Genomic DNA, 18,636 nt, shown 5'->3' with positions numbered 1-18,636 from the left:
AACCATGTCATCCCAGGGAGACTGGGCCCCCTGGGGAATACCATTGGAAGTTGAGCCCTGTGGGGGAGAGGGGGGGCAGGGATGGACTTCACTAAATTAGTCCAGCCAACTCACTGAAAGAATAAACAAAAACAAGCCCCCAGGGAGGAGAGGATCACCATTCGGAACTGCTACAATATATTTAAAAGGTCCAGCTTTCAAGAAAAAAAAGGTAAGACATGCAAAGAAACAAATTTGAGATGGGATTTTTAAAAAGTGACCGAAACTGTGTGGGAGAGGGCTGAGATACTGGGTTTAACAGACCAAGACTTCAAAGCAGCCATGATAAAAGTATTCAGAGAACTAGAGGAACATGCTTAACGGGTAAAGACCTGATATGATGACAACGTCTGACCAATTAGGGAATAAATCAATAAAGAGATAGAAAGTATAAAAGTGAACCAAATGGTTAGGGTGCCTGGCTGGCTCAATCAGTAGAACATCCTACTCTTGATCTCAGGGTCATGAATTCAAGCCCCATGTTGGGTGTGGAGCCTACCTAAAACAGCACCACCACCACCACCAAAAAAACCCAAACTAAATGGAAATTCTGGAGTTGAACAGTAATAGCTGGTGTGAAGAATTCACTAGAAGGCCACAGCACTGGATGTTAACTAGCAGAAGATAGAATTAATAAGCTTAAAGATAGAGTGATAGAGGTTATGGATTTCAAATGACAGAAAAAAATGAAGAAAACAAACAGAGCCTCAGAGAAATTTAGGATATCATTAAACACACCAACATCCATCTACTACAAGTACCAGAAGGTGAGGAGAAAGGAACAAAAAAAAAAAAAAAAAAAAAAAAAAAAGGAAAGAATGGCTGAAAACTTCCCAAATTTGTTGAAAGATAATCTACACATTTAAGAAACACAATAAACTCCAATAATATAAATACAAAGAAGTCCACATCTATGCACATCATAGTAAAGAACCTTGAAAGAGAAAGTCTTGAAAGCAGCAAGAGAAAAATGACTCAAATTGTACCAACGAATCCCAGTAATATTAGCTGCTGACCTCTCATAGAAACAGTGGATGTGGGATGGAGAAGGCAGTGGGATGGCTCAAAGTCCTGAAAAGAAAAAAATCCACTAACCAAGGATCTTATATCCAGCAAAACTCTCTCTCAGTAATAAAAGTGAAAGAAAGAGATTCTAAAATTAAAACAAAAACAATTTATCGTCAGCAGACCTGCCTTATAGGATGTTTAAAGAAAGTTGTTGCTGAAAGCAAATGATCACAGACGATTATTCAAATCCATATGAGGAAACCAAGAGCGCCAACAGCGTAGGTTATCATACGATTATAAAAGGCAGTGTAGGGGCACCTGGGTGGCTCAGTCGGTTAAGTGTCCGACTTCAGCTTGGGTCATGATCTCATGGTTCGTGGGTTCGAGCCCCATGTTGGGCTCTGTGCTGACAGCTCAGAGCCTGGAGCCTGCTTTGGGTTCTGTGTCCCCCTCTTTCTCTGACTCTCTCTCTCTCAAAAAATAAAAATAAACATTAAAAAAAATTTAAAAGGCAGGGTGAATGTGTATTTCTCCCCCTTTCTTCTTTGAACTGATTTAAAAAGCAATTTTATTAAATGATATGCATACATTTATGTTCTTGGGCCCGTAACATTTAGAAAAGTAATGTATTTGGCAGTAACAGCATAAAGGAGGTAATGGAAGCAAAGCCTTATTGGAGGAGGGAAGTTATACTGCATTAGGTAACTTGAATCCATAGGACAGAATGAAGAGAACCAGAAATAATAAGGTTAATAGAACAGACTCTGTAAACGTATACTTGCTTTCCTTCTCTCAGCTTCTTTAAAAACACGAAGCTATGTAAAGAAATAGTAACACTATATTTTTGGATTTCTAGCATATATAGATATGATACGTGTAGAAATAATTGAACAAAGAGAATAGAGCTATATAGGAGGAATGTTTCTGTGTCTCACTGGAATAGTGTGGATAAAGTAATTAAAGGTTACACTAGAAAATATTATCGCTTAATGCAAAGGAGAGAAGTGAATGAGGAAACAACAAAAAAGACAGACATCTATGTTCTTACCACCTTCAGATGGTTTTTGTTATCCAGGCATAAACTAAACATTCGAGTTTGGCTTTCTTTAATTCTGCGTGAAGAGAAATGTTGTCGGCCTTCTCTGGATAGAGCCCACATCTGGCTCTGGTTTATTCTGGGTCTTTTTGTCAAAGGTGGACTTTAAATGTTGCATTCAGAACATGTCTAGTCCTGACCTGGAGGTTGTAAAGATGGAGTGAGGGAGAAGCTTGGGGCCTAGAGTTTAGTCAGGATTGGTATGTCCTGGCTCTGGTACTGTGTGAGTTGTAGCCTTGAACTGGTCACTTTTCCGTCTCTGACACTGGATCTCAAATGTTAAAAGGTCACCCAGAGCACTCGGTGAGGTAGTGACTGGTGTGTGCTTGACCACAGGCACCCCCAGCCCCATCGCAGCGGGTCAGATGCGGGGAGGGGAGAGAGGGGATTTGGGTTCTCTGCCTCAGTGTGAGAGCAGTGCACCTGTGCAAGCAGAAAGTTGCTTTGCCACCTCTCATCCTTGACCTCTTACTGGCGGCATCCACCACCCCACATGCTGGTTGCAGTAGATTAGAGGACGACAGGTACAATCTGTAAGGCGTGTTGTTACGGACTAAACTGTTCCTCCCTGCATTCATGTTGAAGTCCTGACCCCCCAATGTGACTGTATTTGGACAGAGTCTCTCTAAAGGGGCAATTAAGGTTAAATGAGGTCATAAGGGCAGGGCCCTAATCCAATGCACCTGGTGTCCTTAGACAAGGAAGAGGCACCAGGGAGGGGCATACGGATTAAAGGCCATGTGGGGACACGGCAAGAGGGTGGCCATCTGCATACCGTGGAGAGAGGCCTCAGGAGGAACCTACCTGCTAGCCCCGTAATTTTGGACTTCTGGTCTCCAGAACTGTGAGAAGACAGATGTCTGTTGTTTAAGTCACCCAGGCTGTGGTGTTTTGTTACGGCAGCTGGATCATACTAATAAACCTATTTAATTGTTCTTTCTTGATACCCACCGGCATGACTGCCGCGTTCTGCCCCACTGAGGAGCCGGGAAAGCAGTCCCACTCAAAATTACAAATGTGTAGGCATGCAAGATCACTACAAACAAGAAGGCAGTTTTGGAGATTGTTTTCTCTTTGTCTTCTTTCGGATCTATTTAATGACAGCTGGGTGACAAAAGCCATTTGAGTGGTGGTTATCACCCTGCCAGAAGGGGACTGAGGGTCTGGTTGTGTGTGCAGTGATACTGCTGTTCTCCCAGAAATGCCAGGTTTAGATTGGATTGTGATCCCTTCCCTGTTTTTCCCCCTAAAACAGTGATGGTGGATAATCATGTTGGTATTTTTAGAACTGCTTTGCAGTTTCTCTGTGCAAACCTTTCCCGGGTACATGGTTTAATCCTCTCATCCAGCCTTGTTTAAGATCTACAGAGTGCTATATTTATTTGACTTTACTTGAAATTTCCAGGCTTTTCAGAATGTTGCTCCAAGAAGTCTGATGCCTACAGAACTCTAGAACTTATGCCTTAAAAGGCTTAACTACTGGTATGTTTGTAAGCATTCTTTTTTAAAAAATATCAAACGCTTCATGACGTTGCGTGGCATCCTTGTACAGGGGCCGTGCTAATCTTCTTGTGTTGTTCCAATTTTAGTACATGCAGTGCCAAAGAGAGCACTGTTGGTAGGCATTCTTATGACTTATTTTTCCCTGTTTTTCCTAGACCATCTAGGACAGGGCAGCTAACCCTGTCCAAATTAGTGTCAGGAAGTCTTTTTTTTTTTTTTTTTTTATAATAGGCTTTGTTTTTTAGAGCAGTTTTAGATTCATAGCAAAGTAGAACAGAAAGTAGAGACAATTCTCATATACCCCCCTGTCTCCACACAGTCTTTTAATTGTGCCCTTGTGATCTTCCAAGGACAGTAGGGGAAGATTCTCCATCCTAGAGAAGCAGGAAGTTTCTCGGCCAGGTTGACGAGTTTCAGGGATCAGGTGGAGGGTGAGGGTGACAGCCTGCCCGCCTCAGTCTTTGGCTTGAATGTAGCTTGGGTCTGGCACCTAGCAGAACATCACTGTGTCTACAGTGGGCCCAGTGGTGTGTCACAAGAGATGCCTTTGGCAGGCCCAGATCTAGTTCCTTAGGGGATGCCTCACTACTGCTCACCACCTCAGGCTGTATCATTCTCCAGATGGAATGTGTCATTTAAAGATTAAAATCCTGACTGCTGCCTTTTTTTTTCTTTCTTTTAAAAATTTTTTAATTTATTTTTTTAATTCTTGAGTTATTTTTGAAAGAGCGAGACAGAGTGAGAGTAGGGGAGGAACAGAGAGAGAGAGAGGAAGATACAGAATCCGAAGTGGGATCCAGGCTCTGAGCTGTCAGCACAGAGCCCAACGTGGGGCTTGAACTTACGAACCATGAAATCATGACCTGAGCTGAAGTCGGACACTTAACCAACTGAGCCACCCAGGTGCCCCCTGACTGCTGCCTCTTCAAAGCATTTTTGCCTTTGTGTCTCATTTGACCCTTAGCCAGTCTTTGTGTCACTTAAATTTTACTTAGTACCTTGTGGTCTACAAAGCCTTCACACACACACTTTCTTAATCAAGATTTGCAACAAATCTCTAAGGTGGGACTGTCTCCCCACTTAATGACAGAGGACATGGGCTTAGAGTCCAGCCTTCCCACAGTGAAAAAGCTGGTTGGTGGTAGTGTTGGAGATGGGATGCTGTGTTCCATTCATTCACTCTGCTTGAGGCCCAGTGGCCTGAAGGGGCCATGTCTGCCCCTGGAGGGATGGATGCAAGCTTTATATCTGAATAAATTTGGTGTGTGTGTGTGCGTGTGTGTGTGTGTACATATATACATACACACACACACACTTAAATATTTAGTTCAAATATTACATGCAGGAAATTAAGTTAAACAGTTTACTTAAGGAAAAATCTTTGGACACCAGTACAAGGTCACAATAGAAGTCATGACCTCAGTGTGCCTGCCATTTGGGAAGTACTGCAATATCTGTGCTAACTTTGCGAGATGACCAGAGTGGAAAGCAGAGTCCTGTTGTCTGCCCCAGCCTTGCTGTTTGTCCACAGAGATGGGGAATAATGACTCCCTGTGGCTGAGGCAGGCTTTGTTGGGAGGAGCAAATGACAGAGCAGAATAAACACAATTCAGACCATTTTGAACACTCTATCACTGTAGGATAGTAGACTGGGGGTAAGGGATGGGGAGGAAAGGCCATATCCAGCTGTGGGGTGCCAGAGTCTGTGATCCTAAGACCTGATAGCTGAATTAAAACCCAAAACAGACCAAGAGCCCAAAGGCTCTGATTCTTTTTTTTTTTTAATTTTTTAATGTTTATTTATTTTTGAGAGAGAGAGAGAAAGATTGTGAATGGAGGAGGAGCAGAGAGAGAGGGAGACACAGAATCTGAAACAGGCTCCAGGTTCTGAGCTGTCAGCACAGAGCCCGACGTGGGGCTTGAACCCACGAACCATAAGATCATGCCCTGAGCCGAAGTCATGGGCCACCCAGGCGCCAAAGGGCTCTGAGTCTTCATCAGTTGTGTTTCAGTGACATTTCTCTGTCCCTTATTTGTAGCCAATAAGTATACTGATGCATCTGACACTGTTAGCTGAGCAGTGCTGGGAGAGCTCTGGCCCAGTGCAGGGTGTCTCTGAACTGACCCAAGACGTTAGTTGTCTTCATATATCAGTGCCTGCTTCCTTCCTGCACAGTATTCTGAAAAAAAAAAAAAAAAAAAAGAAAAAAAAAAAAAAGAGATATGTTCACACCTGCATCTGGCCCCTTTAAGAGCCTAGTCCTCACTGAACCCTAGTGATGGGGCTGGATAATAGTCCTGGAAGTGTTAGGTGGTACCTCTCTGGGGCTGGCTTAATTCTCCAGATGAGAAGATTCCATCTGGTGGAGGCCTCCCACCCTGGCTGTCTTGTCAGCACTCTGGCCTCCAGTGAAGGAGACAGGGCCTGAAGCCGCCTGGCAAGGGGGTTTGAAGTGGCTTGGAAGATGTATCTGCTACATGCTAGCTTCCAGTTTATAGTTTTTCTACAGATTTCTTCTAGCGGGAGATACGAGCAGTTCTAGAAGTAAAGTTTGAAGGCAAATTTTTCCTGATCTATTACTTAACTGCCAAGAATGTTTTAAAAAAAATGTGAAAGCACAAGTAGAGATTTTAATTAGTTTTCATTGTCACTGCTCTTGGTGATGGTAATTTTACATGTGATATATGACAGGGAGATATCTTATGGGGGCCTTTGTTCTCAGTGTGTTCTCTACATTTCAGAACTTAGCTGCAAATTTTGGAGAAAAATAATGGCAAAAGTACCATATGACGTTTTCCTTATTATTACATAGGTGCCCAACTGGTTAGCATTCTCTTTCTAAACAGAAGCGCAACCAACTTAGAAATCTTTCTGGAACAAGGCCACAGAAGAAGGGAAGATGTTGCTGGCAACATTGTTGAGCAGTCTCTCGACTACAGAGCTTAGAGTGAGGTCTTCTGGGGCAGCCCGCTGAAAGGCGAGAAACATGGCCCTGGTGTCAGGTGTTTGCTTACAGACCTGAATTGCTTGGCCTCTTCAGTTATCAAGTGGTGTTAGCTCCTTTTGTGGTTGTTGATGTTGTTGGGTTTTATTTTATTTTCAGAACTGAATAGTGCTTCCTTCGAGCTACTGAGTGTGTCCTGGCTTTAGGTTTAATTGTTGTGATGACAGAGTGCCCTTTGGAACCCCTTGGAGACCTGCCAGGACAGGAGAGTTGTTTTTCAAGTGTTGGTTGTAGATGTTGTCCATCTGTTCTGTGCAGGTGCCATCTTGGCCCAGCCTTACCAGGCCTGCCCTGGTTTGTACAAAGTAAGCAAGAGGTTTGTTTTCAGAAGCCCAGGAGAGTTCAAGAAAGTACTGAGACTTTTCCAGTTTATTTGAACAATTAGAATTCTAGTGAGTTCTTCAGCCTAGTAGCTGAAGCCCAGTGCTGTGGTCTAGTATCAGTGGCTCCCTGGAATTGACCCAGTCCTGGCTCTCCAGTCTGTTCTCTCTGTCCCTTAGAATTCTGGGCCTCCCTGATCCCTGAATTAATTTGTCCTTGAGTGTGCTTGTGTCTTTTAAAGTCAGATCTGTCCACACTGTGTCTGGATCACCTCTCTGTGTCTGACTTACCTCTCTCACAGCCTAGGGCATGCATTTCATTTTGTCTTACCTGAATGTCTTACTCCTTTGTTACACTGTTGGCTCTTTGCAGTAGAGATCACTTCTGACTCACCTGTGTGTCCCCTTTAAGTGCGTGGCTTTGCACCTGTTGAATGAATGAATGAATGAACGAACAACTGCAGTTCCAGATTGCAGGCTCCCACAATCTCCTGTCAGAGGGTGTTGCAGGCCATTGGAGGGCCAGGCTTGCCAGCTGAGCACAGAAACACCTCTGTCCTCTCCCCCGCTGTTTTCTTCACTGGTGGTTGGGAAGATGTGCCATGGCAGGTGTTGCTGTTTAGCATGAGGACCCTGAGTGTCCACAGGCTCCTTTCCCTGCCCAGCAGAGCTCACTCAACCTGCTTTGAACACTGCCTGAAGAAATGCCTGGGTCCTAGAGTCACCGTTTGTGGTTCTGTTTTTAAAATTGCTTTTCTTGGGTTTTCATCATTCCTGCCACTCTCAGCTTTACAGTAAGAGCTGTGACCCAGCTGCCATGGGAGGGTTCTCTTTGGCCTGTTCAGCCAGACACTCCAGACCATACTTTTAGGGGCTACCTGTGAAGAGGAAACTGATTAGTGGGGGAACCTTGGAACCCTGCTCCACCTCTGCTGACTGGTAGGCAATACTGGGGAGAGATCCCGACTTCTCCAGGTTTGGTGATGCCCTCTCCTCCTTGTACAGACACGTGGGAGAAATATGTGAAAGAAAGGTTTGTCTCTCTCTCTCTCTTTTTTTTTTTTAAGTTTTGTATATTTTGAGAGAGAGAGAGAGAGAGAGAGAGAGAGAGAGAGAGAGAATCCCAAGCAGGCTCCACACTGCGATCGCAGAGCTTAACGCAGGGCTTGAACCCATGAACCATGAGATCATGACCTGAGCTGAAATCAAGAGTTGGATGCTTAGCTGAGCTACCCAGGTGCCTTGAAAAGTCTCTCTTTTGTGACAGACTGACTTCCGACTGTCACAGTCGGTTGGTTAGAGAGCTTGTTTCCCTGTCTCAATCCTATCATATCACATCCTCAGAGAAACACACACACACGTTCTCTCAAAAAAAAAAAAAAAAAAAAAAAATCCTCACAACAACCAAGAAAACCCAAAACAACCAAATAACTCAAGTGGGTAGCTAAAGCTATGAAATCTTCTCTCCAGAAAAGTCTCATATAAAAGTCAGGACTGCTTGCTTTTTATTTTTTTGTAAAAATATGGAGCACGGAAGTCTTTTCAGAGTCTTTTCTATGTGTTCCACCCAACATGATTGGTTAAAACAATATTCCTCTTCTGTAGCTAAAGTAAACTGATAATATACCACTTTGCCAGAGATTTATATATGGTAAGGCTTACAGAATGTGTGACCCACTTTATTTCCAAGACTGAGACCTCTCTCAATAATTTTGGTTTGTTGGTGCAGAAGCTAAAACCAGCTTCATTGGTGCTGCCCACTTGGAGGCCTTGGGCATCCTGTCTCCTGGCTTATTGCCATGTTCCAGAAATAACTTTGTCTTCCCAGAATTTCATTGATCTGTGGTCGTTGCTTCACATTTATAGCCCTTTATGGAATTTTATGGTTCCTCTGAAAACTTTACATTCTCTTGTGAAGCCCAACCTTACACTTCTGAATTAGAAAACATGCTTTCTTAGTGATTATGAAAATAAACTGAATCCACCCAACTCCAGTCATCTGAGACACATTGGAACTTTCAAATTATTGTCAATCCTGCTCTGTCAGTGGTCGAGAAGGAAATAGTGTATTTGGAGTGAGCCTGTAAGTAAGCACCTCGTTAGGCCCCATGGACCATGCTGCTGGAGGTGCTGGAGTGAGGCTGGTGAGGGGTTCAGCAGGAGCAAGACGGGGGCACTGGGGTGCTGCAGGTGGGGCTGGATTGGAAACTGCATGTTGTGGTGCAGGTGCACAGATACCAGAATTTGAAGTAAACCTGAGGCCATCTTATTTGGATTAACCCCATAGGTTGGATCTTCCTCTGTTTTCCCAAAACTCCATTAGCGTTAGCAAGGAGTTTTGAAAGTTGCCTGGATATTTGGTTCTCGTTAAACAGAACCAAAGCTTGGCTTCATGGTTGCTCACTGACCTGGCATAAATCAGATCATAGAGTTTCTCGTTCTGAAAAGGCCCAGGCAACATCAGGCCTGGATCTCACTAACCCCTCTGGCAGCTGGTATGTGTGCCCAGCTTCCCTTCCAAGAGTACACTTCGCTTGTTACGTTTGCCCAAATTACCGGCAACTCTTTGGGACTGTAGTATCTTCCAAGGAGGCTAACCTTTTTCAAGGCCTGCGTTTCCCCACGTTCAGCCTGCCATTTGTATGTGTCCAGCCACTGTCTGGGTGGTGAGCTGATTCACTTTCCCTGCACTGCTTCCGTTGACAAGCCTCACAGAGGGTGTGGGAGTTTTTGTAAAGAGAGGAAGGATGCGTGTTTTATTCTTGAATTGTGGAGTGTGTGTCACCAGTGTGAGCTGGGGACAGCACAGCGACTATTTGCCAAAGCACCTTGACGTATTCTTCACTTGCTCAGCCAGGATATTCTACAGTGAATAAATAAAACCTGTTGGGAACGGTAAAGAGGAGGAGATGGCAATAAAGCCACAGTAGTCCTACAAAAAGAGCAGAGGAACCCCTGCTAATCAGGTTAACGTGTCACTACAGAAACTAGGTCTTGAGTCGTGACTTGCTGGTTCGGGGGTTCCCATTCTACTTTTCTTCTGAAACATACTTCTGTGCAATATTTATATAAGTCCTTTCTCCACCATCAAGATACAGAGCATTACATATGTATATTTTTTTTACTTTAGTATTTGTTGGTATTGTTGGCTAGGTTTTGTCTTTTTACCCTGTTCACAAAGCTTCGTGTTTTTTAATTTTAATCCCTCCCCCCGAGATTTATATTTTTAAAAATTTATTTTGAAATATTTTCACAAAATATTGACACTATTTTTCTCCCAAGGAGCTTAATTTCAGCTTCGAAAAGGAAATCAAACATGAATGATGCAAAAAAAGAAGTCACCCACATCCTGAAGTTCTCTTTTGCCTTCTCTAGGAAGGTCCATTTCCTCTCTGGTCTGTTGTGTTGCTTAACATGAAGGCTGGAGGAGAGACTGTGACCAGAGGGCCTTGTAAAGACTGTGGGTGGGGACGGAAAGGGAAAGATTGGTTAGCATGTCTTGGATCTGAAGTGTTTTCTTCCAGGGTCCTGGGTCCTGAAAAGGGATGGAGGGAAGAAAGTAATGTTCTAGGAAACATTATAAAATAATATATGTGTGAAAGTGCTTAAAAATGAGGAACTTGCCAAGGGAAAAGACTGTGCCTTTTACCTGCATCTGGTTGGAGTTTGAATTAGTGTGCCCTGCATGCTGTTTCAAGTGTTGGAAAGAATGCAGGAGGAGCAAGGGCTGACTTTAGTCCTGACTTTGTTCTGGGGCTCATGATCTTGAAGAAGCCCTGCTCAGTCAGTCATCTGCCGGCTCCCATCTTTCAGACAGCCCCCTTGGCAGTGAGGTGTGAGGACTGCGGGAATCAGGGGGCATGGGAGGAACTTGGTAGTGGAATTGTTGCTCTTGCTCACACCTCTGCCTGTGAGCTTTTCTACCTGAATCTCTGGACAAGGTGACAAGGTGTTTCTTTCCTTGGATGCCAGATGAGGCAGGTGAGCAGCCAGAAGGCATTTTGGACTGAGCAGTTCTTGGTCTCCTCTCGTGACCTTCTCCCACATGATGAGAAACTCCAGTAGGCAGCAGATACTGACTAAGCCCTGGAGGAGCATAACGCTGTGAACCGACTGAAAGGAGGGAAGACAGACGGTGCTCTCTCTTCACACAGGGAAGTGTTGCAGCCACCATCTTGTTGGCCACCTTCCGTGGCCCATAGCGGGAGCTCTCCACTGTGGAGACTCAAAGAAGGTGACCAGCTTCTTCAGTCTTGCATTTTTACACAGCGAGCCATCAAGCTGTGTTTTGTACTTTTTTTTCCCCGTAACTCTCTTGATGTCATGCACAAGAGCAAAACAACATGTCCTGCTGTCCAGGACCCAGAGAGTCCTTGCTCACAGTCCAGGGAAGTGTCACCACATCTCCGCTCCTCTGCCCTGCTCTGCAACTCATGTTTCTGGAGAACAGTGTCTGTTATTATGACCACATGGCTGCTGGGTGGACTGAGTGGCCTTTGCGGGCATTTCTGACTCAGTCCAGGCAAGGGTGGAGTGGAGAGTGTGGCAAGAGAGGCCTTCTGGAGTCAGTCAGGGTTATGTTTGTGTAATGGTTTCTGTGCGTTGTCCCCATCTGCCACGTTACATTAATATAAATGTGAGTTCATTTTTGTGGAGGTCTTGCTGTAGATAATTATAGATCTCTTTTGGTTTTATAGTAGTTGAAGAGCTCTAAGAAGAAAGAGTTTATACCCAATTTTATGTTTATGTTCTCTATTTTAAACAATATAAAAAAAATATTTACTTAACAGTGGGAGTTCTTTGGGGGCGCCTAGGTGGCTCAGTAGGTTAAGCGTCCTACTTTGGCTCAGGTCATGATCTCGCTGTTCAAGAGTTCCAGCCCCATGTCGGGCTGTATGCTGACAGCTCAGAGCCTGGAGCCTGCTTCGGATTCTGTGTCTTCCTCTCTCTCTTCGCCTCCCCCTGCTCAGGCTCTGTCTCTTTCTGTCTTTCAAAAATAAAAATGTTAAAAAAAAACCAGCAACAACAAAAAAAAAAACCAGTGGGAGTTCTTTGACTTTTTTTTTTTTTAATGTTTATTTTTGAGAGAGAGAGAGGGAGTGTGTGAGCAGGGGAGGAACAGAGAGAGAGGGAGTCACAGAATTTGAAGCAGCCTCCAGGCTCTGAGCTGTCAGCACAGAGCCTGACATGGGGCTCAGACTCACAAACCGTGAGATCATGACCTGAGCTGAAGTCAGACGCTCAACCAACTGAGCCACCCACGTGCCCCTTTGACTTTTTAAAGGTTGAGGAACACTTGCTATAGGGCCTCTCCATTTGGTTCCTAAAAGTTGTGATGAGTTGTAAGGGTTCTCTCCATCCTCCCCCACGCCCCTTTGTGGGGTTCTCTCCCGCCAAACTTACTGGGTCTCATAGGAGCACTCATGCTACATTGTGACCCCAGCCCAGGGATACCTGGACAAGCTAGATCCTTGGATTGCCTTCCCCAGAGTGAGCCGGAGTGGAGACTGGGAGATAGTGCATGCATTTGACCCCTTCAGTGGCTAGACCTGTAGAGTAGAGTTGGGGGGCTGTCAGCTGCCTTGACACCACCATGAGCATAGTTTCATTTGCAGGGAGGAGGAGAATGGCATGGGTTAGCAGAGGAGAGCCGAGAAGAGTTGTCTGTGCTGCTGACATTGGGGTCTTTGGGCCAGCTCAGCCATATTTCTGTTCAAGTTTTATAAGTCAACCCTGAACCTTTATGACAAATGCCTCTCTGCTTGAACTCATCTGAATTGGGTTTTCCAGGCTGCAGTACAAGCGTCCCGGCTGGTAAGTATGGTGTTTTGGCCATGATAGCAGGAGTACCCAGAACCTTCCTTCCCCATGATAGCCTCTTCACTGAACCCCAAGGACTGGGGGGATGGAATGGAAACACTGTCAGGGCAAGGGAAAGGGAGTTGCTGTAGCTGGGGTGTAAGCCACCGCCCCTGGGAAGGCACACCCTCTTTGCTCTGTGATACTGAGGAGCCTTGAGCAGCATGGTCACACTCACTCCCACATCCCCTTGGCTGAAAGGACCGACCCCCTCCCAAAGGAGAGAGGGGAGAGAAGCAGAGTCTGGGGGTGGCATCTGCCCTGTTGGCTGAAAGAAGTCAGGGCCCAGCTTCCAGGTGGCCAGCTCTGGTTGGGGGAGGGGTGGAAGTAGGCACCAGGCCAGGCCTTACAGCCTTGGGTTTGGGTAGAAAAAGAAAAGGGAAGAGAAAGAACAGTCTCAGGCAGTGAATGGGGCACACCCAGCCCTCGAGGAGCCAGAGAGTTCTCTTTTAGCTGCATCTTCTGGAACCAGGCTCTGAGTAAGTGCCTTGGGGGCAGGGGCATCTGGGTCTGAGATGATACCTGCCTTCATTGGCTGATAGGTCCTTTATGGAGCCTCACGTGGAGATAAGCTGACCCACAGGTCACAGGGAAGCTGTTGCCCTCATCTCTTTGGCTGTTGGTCCTCCGGGAACTGCATGTCTACACTGGCAGTGATTGTTCATAGATACTGGATCCAGTCCTTTTACGCACCTATTTGGAAATTTCTCTGGCACTCCTGAGAGGCCTTCCTGGCCAACATATAGGCGAACTTTCAGTTAATTATGTGAGGGCTTCGAGTGGCCGAGTTGACAATGGAGCAAGACATGAGACTTGTCAACACCATGGACATTTCTAGGAGAGAGAAGAAGGCACTGATACTGGCATGCATTGTCTCCGGTAATAAAGAGGCAGCTCTTAACAATGGACTACAGTGCTTTGCTTAGTGCAGTGCGCCCACTATCTTTGCTTGTGCTACTCTGGTAAGCCTCCATGGCAGTCAAGTGACACGTGAAGGCTGGTGCTTGGGAGTGAGAGGATTCAATCAACACTGGGTTGATTCTCACTGAGAAAGAGCCTCCATGCTTCTAGCACATGAGGCACCCCTGCCAGGAAAGGGAGGGGTGGGGAGCAGCAGGCCAGCCCTTCACACAAAGGAAGGTCTGGGAAGAGGTTTCACCGGCACCATTGTGGCCCTCAGATTGTCCCCCGTTCATGTTTTTGTTGCAATTCCTGTTGTGCATTTGCTGACCAAGTTCACGTGTTCATGTTTGTATCCCTAAGGCCTAGTCCGTGAGAGACCCTCACTGTTGTTGAAGAGATTCTGTAAGAATCTGAAGAGACTCTGTTGAAGAGTCTATAAACTGACAAGTTTATAGAGAAAAAATAGCATGAGATGTAGAAGCAAAGAAAGTAGATGCTTAAGAAAAGGGGCTTAAGAAGTGGGGGGTGTGGAGGGTTCAGTACAGCAGAGACAGCCAGCGGCACCCCCCCCCCCCCATCCCACCGCTGCTGCTGCCGCTGCCCCCACCCAGCACTTGGTTATTGTTAACATGTCTCTCTCATCTCCCTGATGTGAGCTCCCAGACCCAGGTTTGCACCTGTGTTGCTCAGCACAAGCACTTCTAAACACTTTTGCAGGGTGATTTATTTTCAGGCTAGTTCCTACGGAAAATCCCCCAAAGGTCATGGCTTATAGATGAGCCACAAGTCAGTTTTAAACCAGGCTGTCCCAAAGACCTCCTGGAGAGGCTGGTTTTTAGGAAGGACATACCAGGGGTGAGGGAACTGCCCTCCAATGTCTTCCACGGAAGCGCAGCCTCAAGGAGGGTGGGCAGCCAAGGAGATCTCAACAGCAAGGAAGCCAGGTGGGAGCCAGATGAAGATGCTGGTGGAAGGGTTCACGGCCTCACCAGTGCTGTGTAAAGACAGACTGGGGGCTGCAGAGTGACTGTCAGAGAAGCCAGGGCAGTGGGGCAGGGGTGCTGAGGCAGGCTGAAGTCTGGATAGAGAGGATCACCCATGCATTGGGTGTGGGCTGTGAGAGTGTTGTTCAGGAGTCTGCACTGACTTTGTTTCTTGGCTGGAGCAAGTGGAAAGATGGAGCTGCCATTGACTGAGGTGGGAAAACTGGAGGGCTGGAGGGGAGCTGGAACAGTCTGGGCTTGTCCTGCTCCTGGGCTCTAGCCCCTGCTGTTGTTTAGGGGAATATGCACGGTGACTGTTCCTGTTGGAGTCGGAGATGTGCTTTTGAATCTGGGTTAAGGCATTGTGTTATATCAGCTACCATATTCATTAAGTGGATGAGGCAGGCTAGTTAATTAGCTGGGGTGAACCCATGGCCACTGCTGCCTGTTCAGTGTCACCAGCAGAGAACAGGGATTGGGGAAGTGGGAAGCTACAGATAAAAGACTGCGGAGTGCAGGCCCAGTGGGGCCCTGGGTGGGGTTGTTTGTGTCTGCAGGTGAGAAGATACACCAGCTGCAGTGCAAACCTTCTTCTCTGTGCCTCACTTTCCGAGGCGTTTGTTGCCTGCATTTCATCGCTGGCTGCCCTGGACAGCTCTTGCAGCATACTCGCTGGTTCGACGGTCTTCTTCATGTAGGAGATGTACTCACAGTGAACCCCTCTCCTGGGTCCAAGGCCCTGTGTAGTGTGGGGAGTGAGAAGTAGGAGAGAGCTGGGTCCTTGGCCCAGAAGAGGAAGGAGGAAGCAGGCCTCCATAGTAGGAAGGCTGTGGTTGCTGCGTCTCAGAACAGGATCCTAATGGATGTCCAGCCTTGGGGGCACAGAGCAGCCACTTCTCTTCCCTGGGGGTCTGGGGTGGGCTCGGACCATGGATTCCTTACACCTGGCAGTCTCCTCATTTTACAAATGAAAAAACTGAGGCCCATAGAAAGTGCCTTGTGCAGGTGACCTTGCTCCCAGTGGCTGACTGCCTACCAGAATGGTGCTCCATTCACCTGTCCCTCCCCAATAGCAACCTTTGGGCCTAAATGTTGGGTTTAGAAAACACAGTCACTATAAACTGAAGCACAGGCAGAGTGCCACGGACCTGAGTGAAGAGTTCTGGTTGAAGTCTAGATGGCTGGAGAGTTGGGTAAAAATGTTGGTAGACTTAGCTGGAGGGAAGGAAAGGCCTTCCAGGTTCATAGATGGCCCCAGTAAAACTGCAGCTCAGGACTAGACACATGAGAGGTTAGGTAGAGCCAAGGAGAGAAACTCTTCTATCTGATTCGAGTCTCTGCACAGGCTCTGTGTGGGTATTTTACATGTCTCTATGTATGTGCTTGCTCCTCAGCGTGTCCTGGTGAGGTGGGTGTTGTTATTGCTGTTACAGATTGTGAAACTGAGGCTCAGGGAAGCTCAGTAGCTCTTGCCCAGCCCCCTGGAGAGTAGTGACCCTAATTGATCAAGTGCCCAGCCTCTTGCACCCAGCTCAGGGCCTCTGCAGTTTGATCCAAGGGTCTAGGACACAGTAGGGAAGGTGTTGAGAGCCCTCTGTGGACCAGGGTGTCGGGGGCCTGCTGGGTTTGGGGCCAGAGCACAGGAGGGAAGAGACTAAGGCTCCCTGCCCTCTACCCTTGTCTTTGTGCCTGGGGTGTCTGGCATTTCCTGCCCTGTTAATACCTGAGTCTTAGAGGCAGGCAGCATTCCTTGCTTTTTATGGTAAGGAGGCATATTTGACTTTGTTTAAAAGATTAAGATCTTTCCTAGGCAACTTGTTTGAAAGAGAAAAAGATGAAAGATCTGCTAGCTTCCATGATTCTCTTGCGTTTTAGGGTGGGGAGGGGCACAGAGGGGGTGGAACATTCAGTGGGTTAAGAAGTCCCCTAAATGGGCAAATTAAAATCAAGGAACCCTTACTGCTAAGTTCCAGCTTGGCCTGCCCCTGCCTCCTGCCCCTGCCTCCCAGACCCTGTCCCTCTGCTGTGCTTACAATGGCTCATCCCACCTGAACCCCCTACCTACAACCCCTACATCACCTGGTCTTTGTCTCCACCATTCAACACCCTCTTTTTTAGCCTTTCTAGGCAGCCTGCTCAAGTTTGTGTTATTTAAGTCTTTAGTACGTCTCCCTACCCCAGTGGCCCATTCCTCGGTTGACAACCATTCTGTAATTTTCTGTGCACCAAAACTTGATTCATTGCACTTAAATTTCTGGGATGTCATATAGAGGCACACATTCATTCATTCATTCATTCATTCATTCCAAATATAAGCCAGAGGAATTTTCTGCTTCCATTGGCTGCTGTTCTGGAAGCCAGGCCTTCCTGGTCCTTGCTCATATGCTGAATCTTCCCTTGCTGGTGACTGACCTGGTTGGAAACCTGGAGGCAGAATATGAGCTGTTTTGACACTAGGTGCACTGAGCCTGCACACACCAGTGCTGCCTTTTCCCTGGAGGGGGGCCTCCAACTCGCTGGTCACCCTTGCCCTTGTCTGTTCGGGAGACACTGCTCCTATTCCTTTGTGTTGGCCCTGCCCATGCCTGTTACCATAGCCACCATGGCTCTGGCCCATTCAGTTTTTGTCATGGGCATCTGCACCCCACCTACCCTGTGCCCACCTGAGGTTTATGCCCATGTTGTGGTATTTGCACCCATGCTGTTGTCATTCTCTTATTTTCTGGAATTGAAGGAATTAGTGGTCCTGAAGCCCCAAGGGCTCCAAGGCCCTGTTGGATGTAGACCAGCTCTGGATAGAGCCCTGGGTAGCCTCAATTCCCAGTTGGCTCCAGAGGACTGTTGGGAATAGGCTAATCTTGGGTGTCCAGTGGGAGAGATGGGTCTCTTTTTCTCTCCTGGTTGGATTAGCCGCTCTAGGGTCATATCAGAGAACTTGCTTTCTCAACATTAATGCCAGCTTCCATCATAGTGTGTGTTTGGGATGATGAAGTCCAGGGCTAGCCAGGTGATATTGGGGGTGGGGGAGGGCAGGCAGGAGAGCTATCAGCATGCCCTAAACCTGACTTGCAATTAGAGAGGGGACAAAAAAAGACTTGCCTCGTTGATTTTCTGCTAAAGTGGGTTTTTTACTTTTCTGTGCTTTCATTTCTTGACCCCTGTGGTAGTCTCCCAGCCACCTGTGGGCTCTTTGCTCATGAACTGGGCATACCTCATTTAGAGGACAAAGCATTGTGTGATAAGTGTTAACTGGTGGCTTTGAGTTCTGTTTTCATAACCATTTCTTGGGTGCCTGGTATGTGCCATACTTTAGTCACAGTAACTAATGTTAGCTGTTGTAACAACCACCTCCCAAATCTCCGTGGCTTCACACAACCAAGGGTCTTACTCAGGGTAAGCTCAGTGTAGATCATCGGTGGGAGGCAGGGCCTCTGCTTTTCCCGGTCTCAGGGACCTAGTTTCTTTCCACAGAGTCACTCCCTTACCCTGGGGCCTTGGAATTATTCACTCAATCCCCCTGCATCCAGCTGGGAATCTGGGGGGAAGGGAGACTTGGAGAATCCCATGAGCAGCTTTCTCACCTTTATCTCAGCTGGTGTGCATCCCTCTGCACTCTCACATAGCTGCACCAAACTGGAAGGGTGCTGAAGAGGGTCACCTGTCAGTGTACCTGGGACGAATGTACCTGGTGAGCAGGGCCAGTCTGCCACAGAAGCTGACAGTTTGTTTACTCAGTAGGGGTTCGTTAGGCCCGTGGTCTATGTTTAGGCTTGAATGATGTACCCAGGATGATATGGAAGAAACCAAGAGTTTAAGTCTGGCATTCATGAGACACAGGGTGCCCCACTGCTCATGGTCACACCAGAAAGTACGTTATCTTGAGGTACAGACTGGTTAGCTGTGTTAGGGAGACTGAGGCA

The 18,636-nt window shown here is 46.8% G+C and overlaps 1 protein-coding gene and 1 non-coding gene across 10 annotated transcripts in view; one reads left to right on the top strand and one right to left on the bottom strand.

Annotated features, from left to right (window-relative positions):
• INPP4A (inositol polyphosphate-4-phosphatase type I A) overlaps positions 1–18,636 on the top strand; it is a 137,085-nt gene that overhangs the window by 51,177 nt on the left and 67,272 nt on the right. The gene's annotated exons all lie outside the window — the stretch shown is intronic.
• On the bottom strand, positions 3,651–3,754 carry LOC125163106 (U6 spliceosomal RNA). The gene has a single exon (XR_007151276.1). It is a non-coding gene; the product is annotated as a U6 spliceosomal RNA (small nuclear RNA).

Source organism: Prionailurus viverrinus, chromosome A3 (genome assembly GCF_022837055.1).
Source record: "Prionailurus viverrinus isolate Anna chromosome A3, UM_Priviv_1.0, whole genome shotgun sequence".
Lineage (NCBI taxonomy): Eukaryota > Metazoa > Chordata > Mammalia > Carnivora > Felidae > Prionailurus > Prionailurus viverrinus.
The sequence above is the reverse complement of the archived record's forward strand: the minus strand, read 5'-3'. Positions and strand labels throughout refer to the sequence as shown.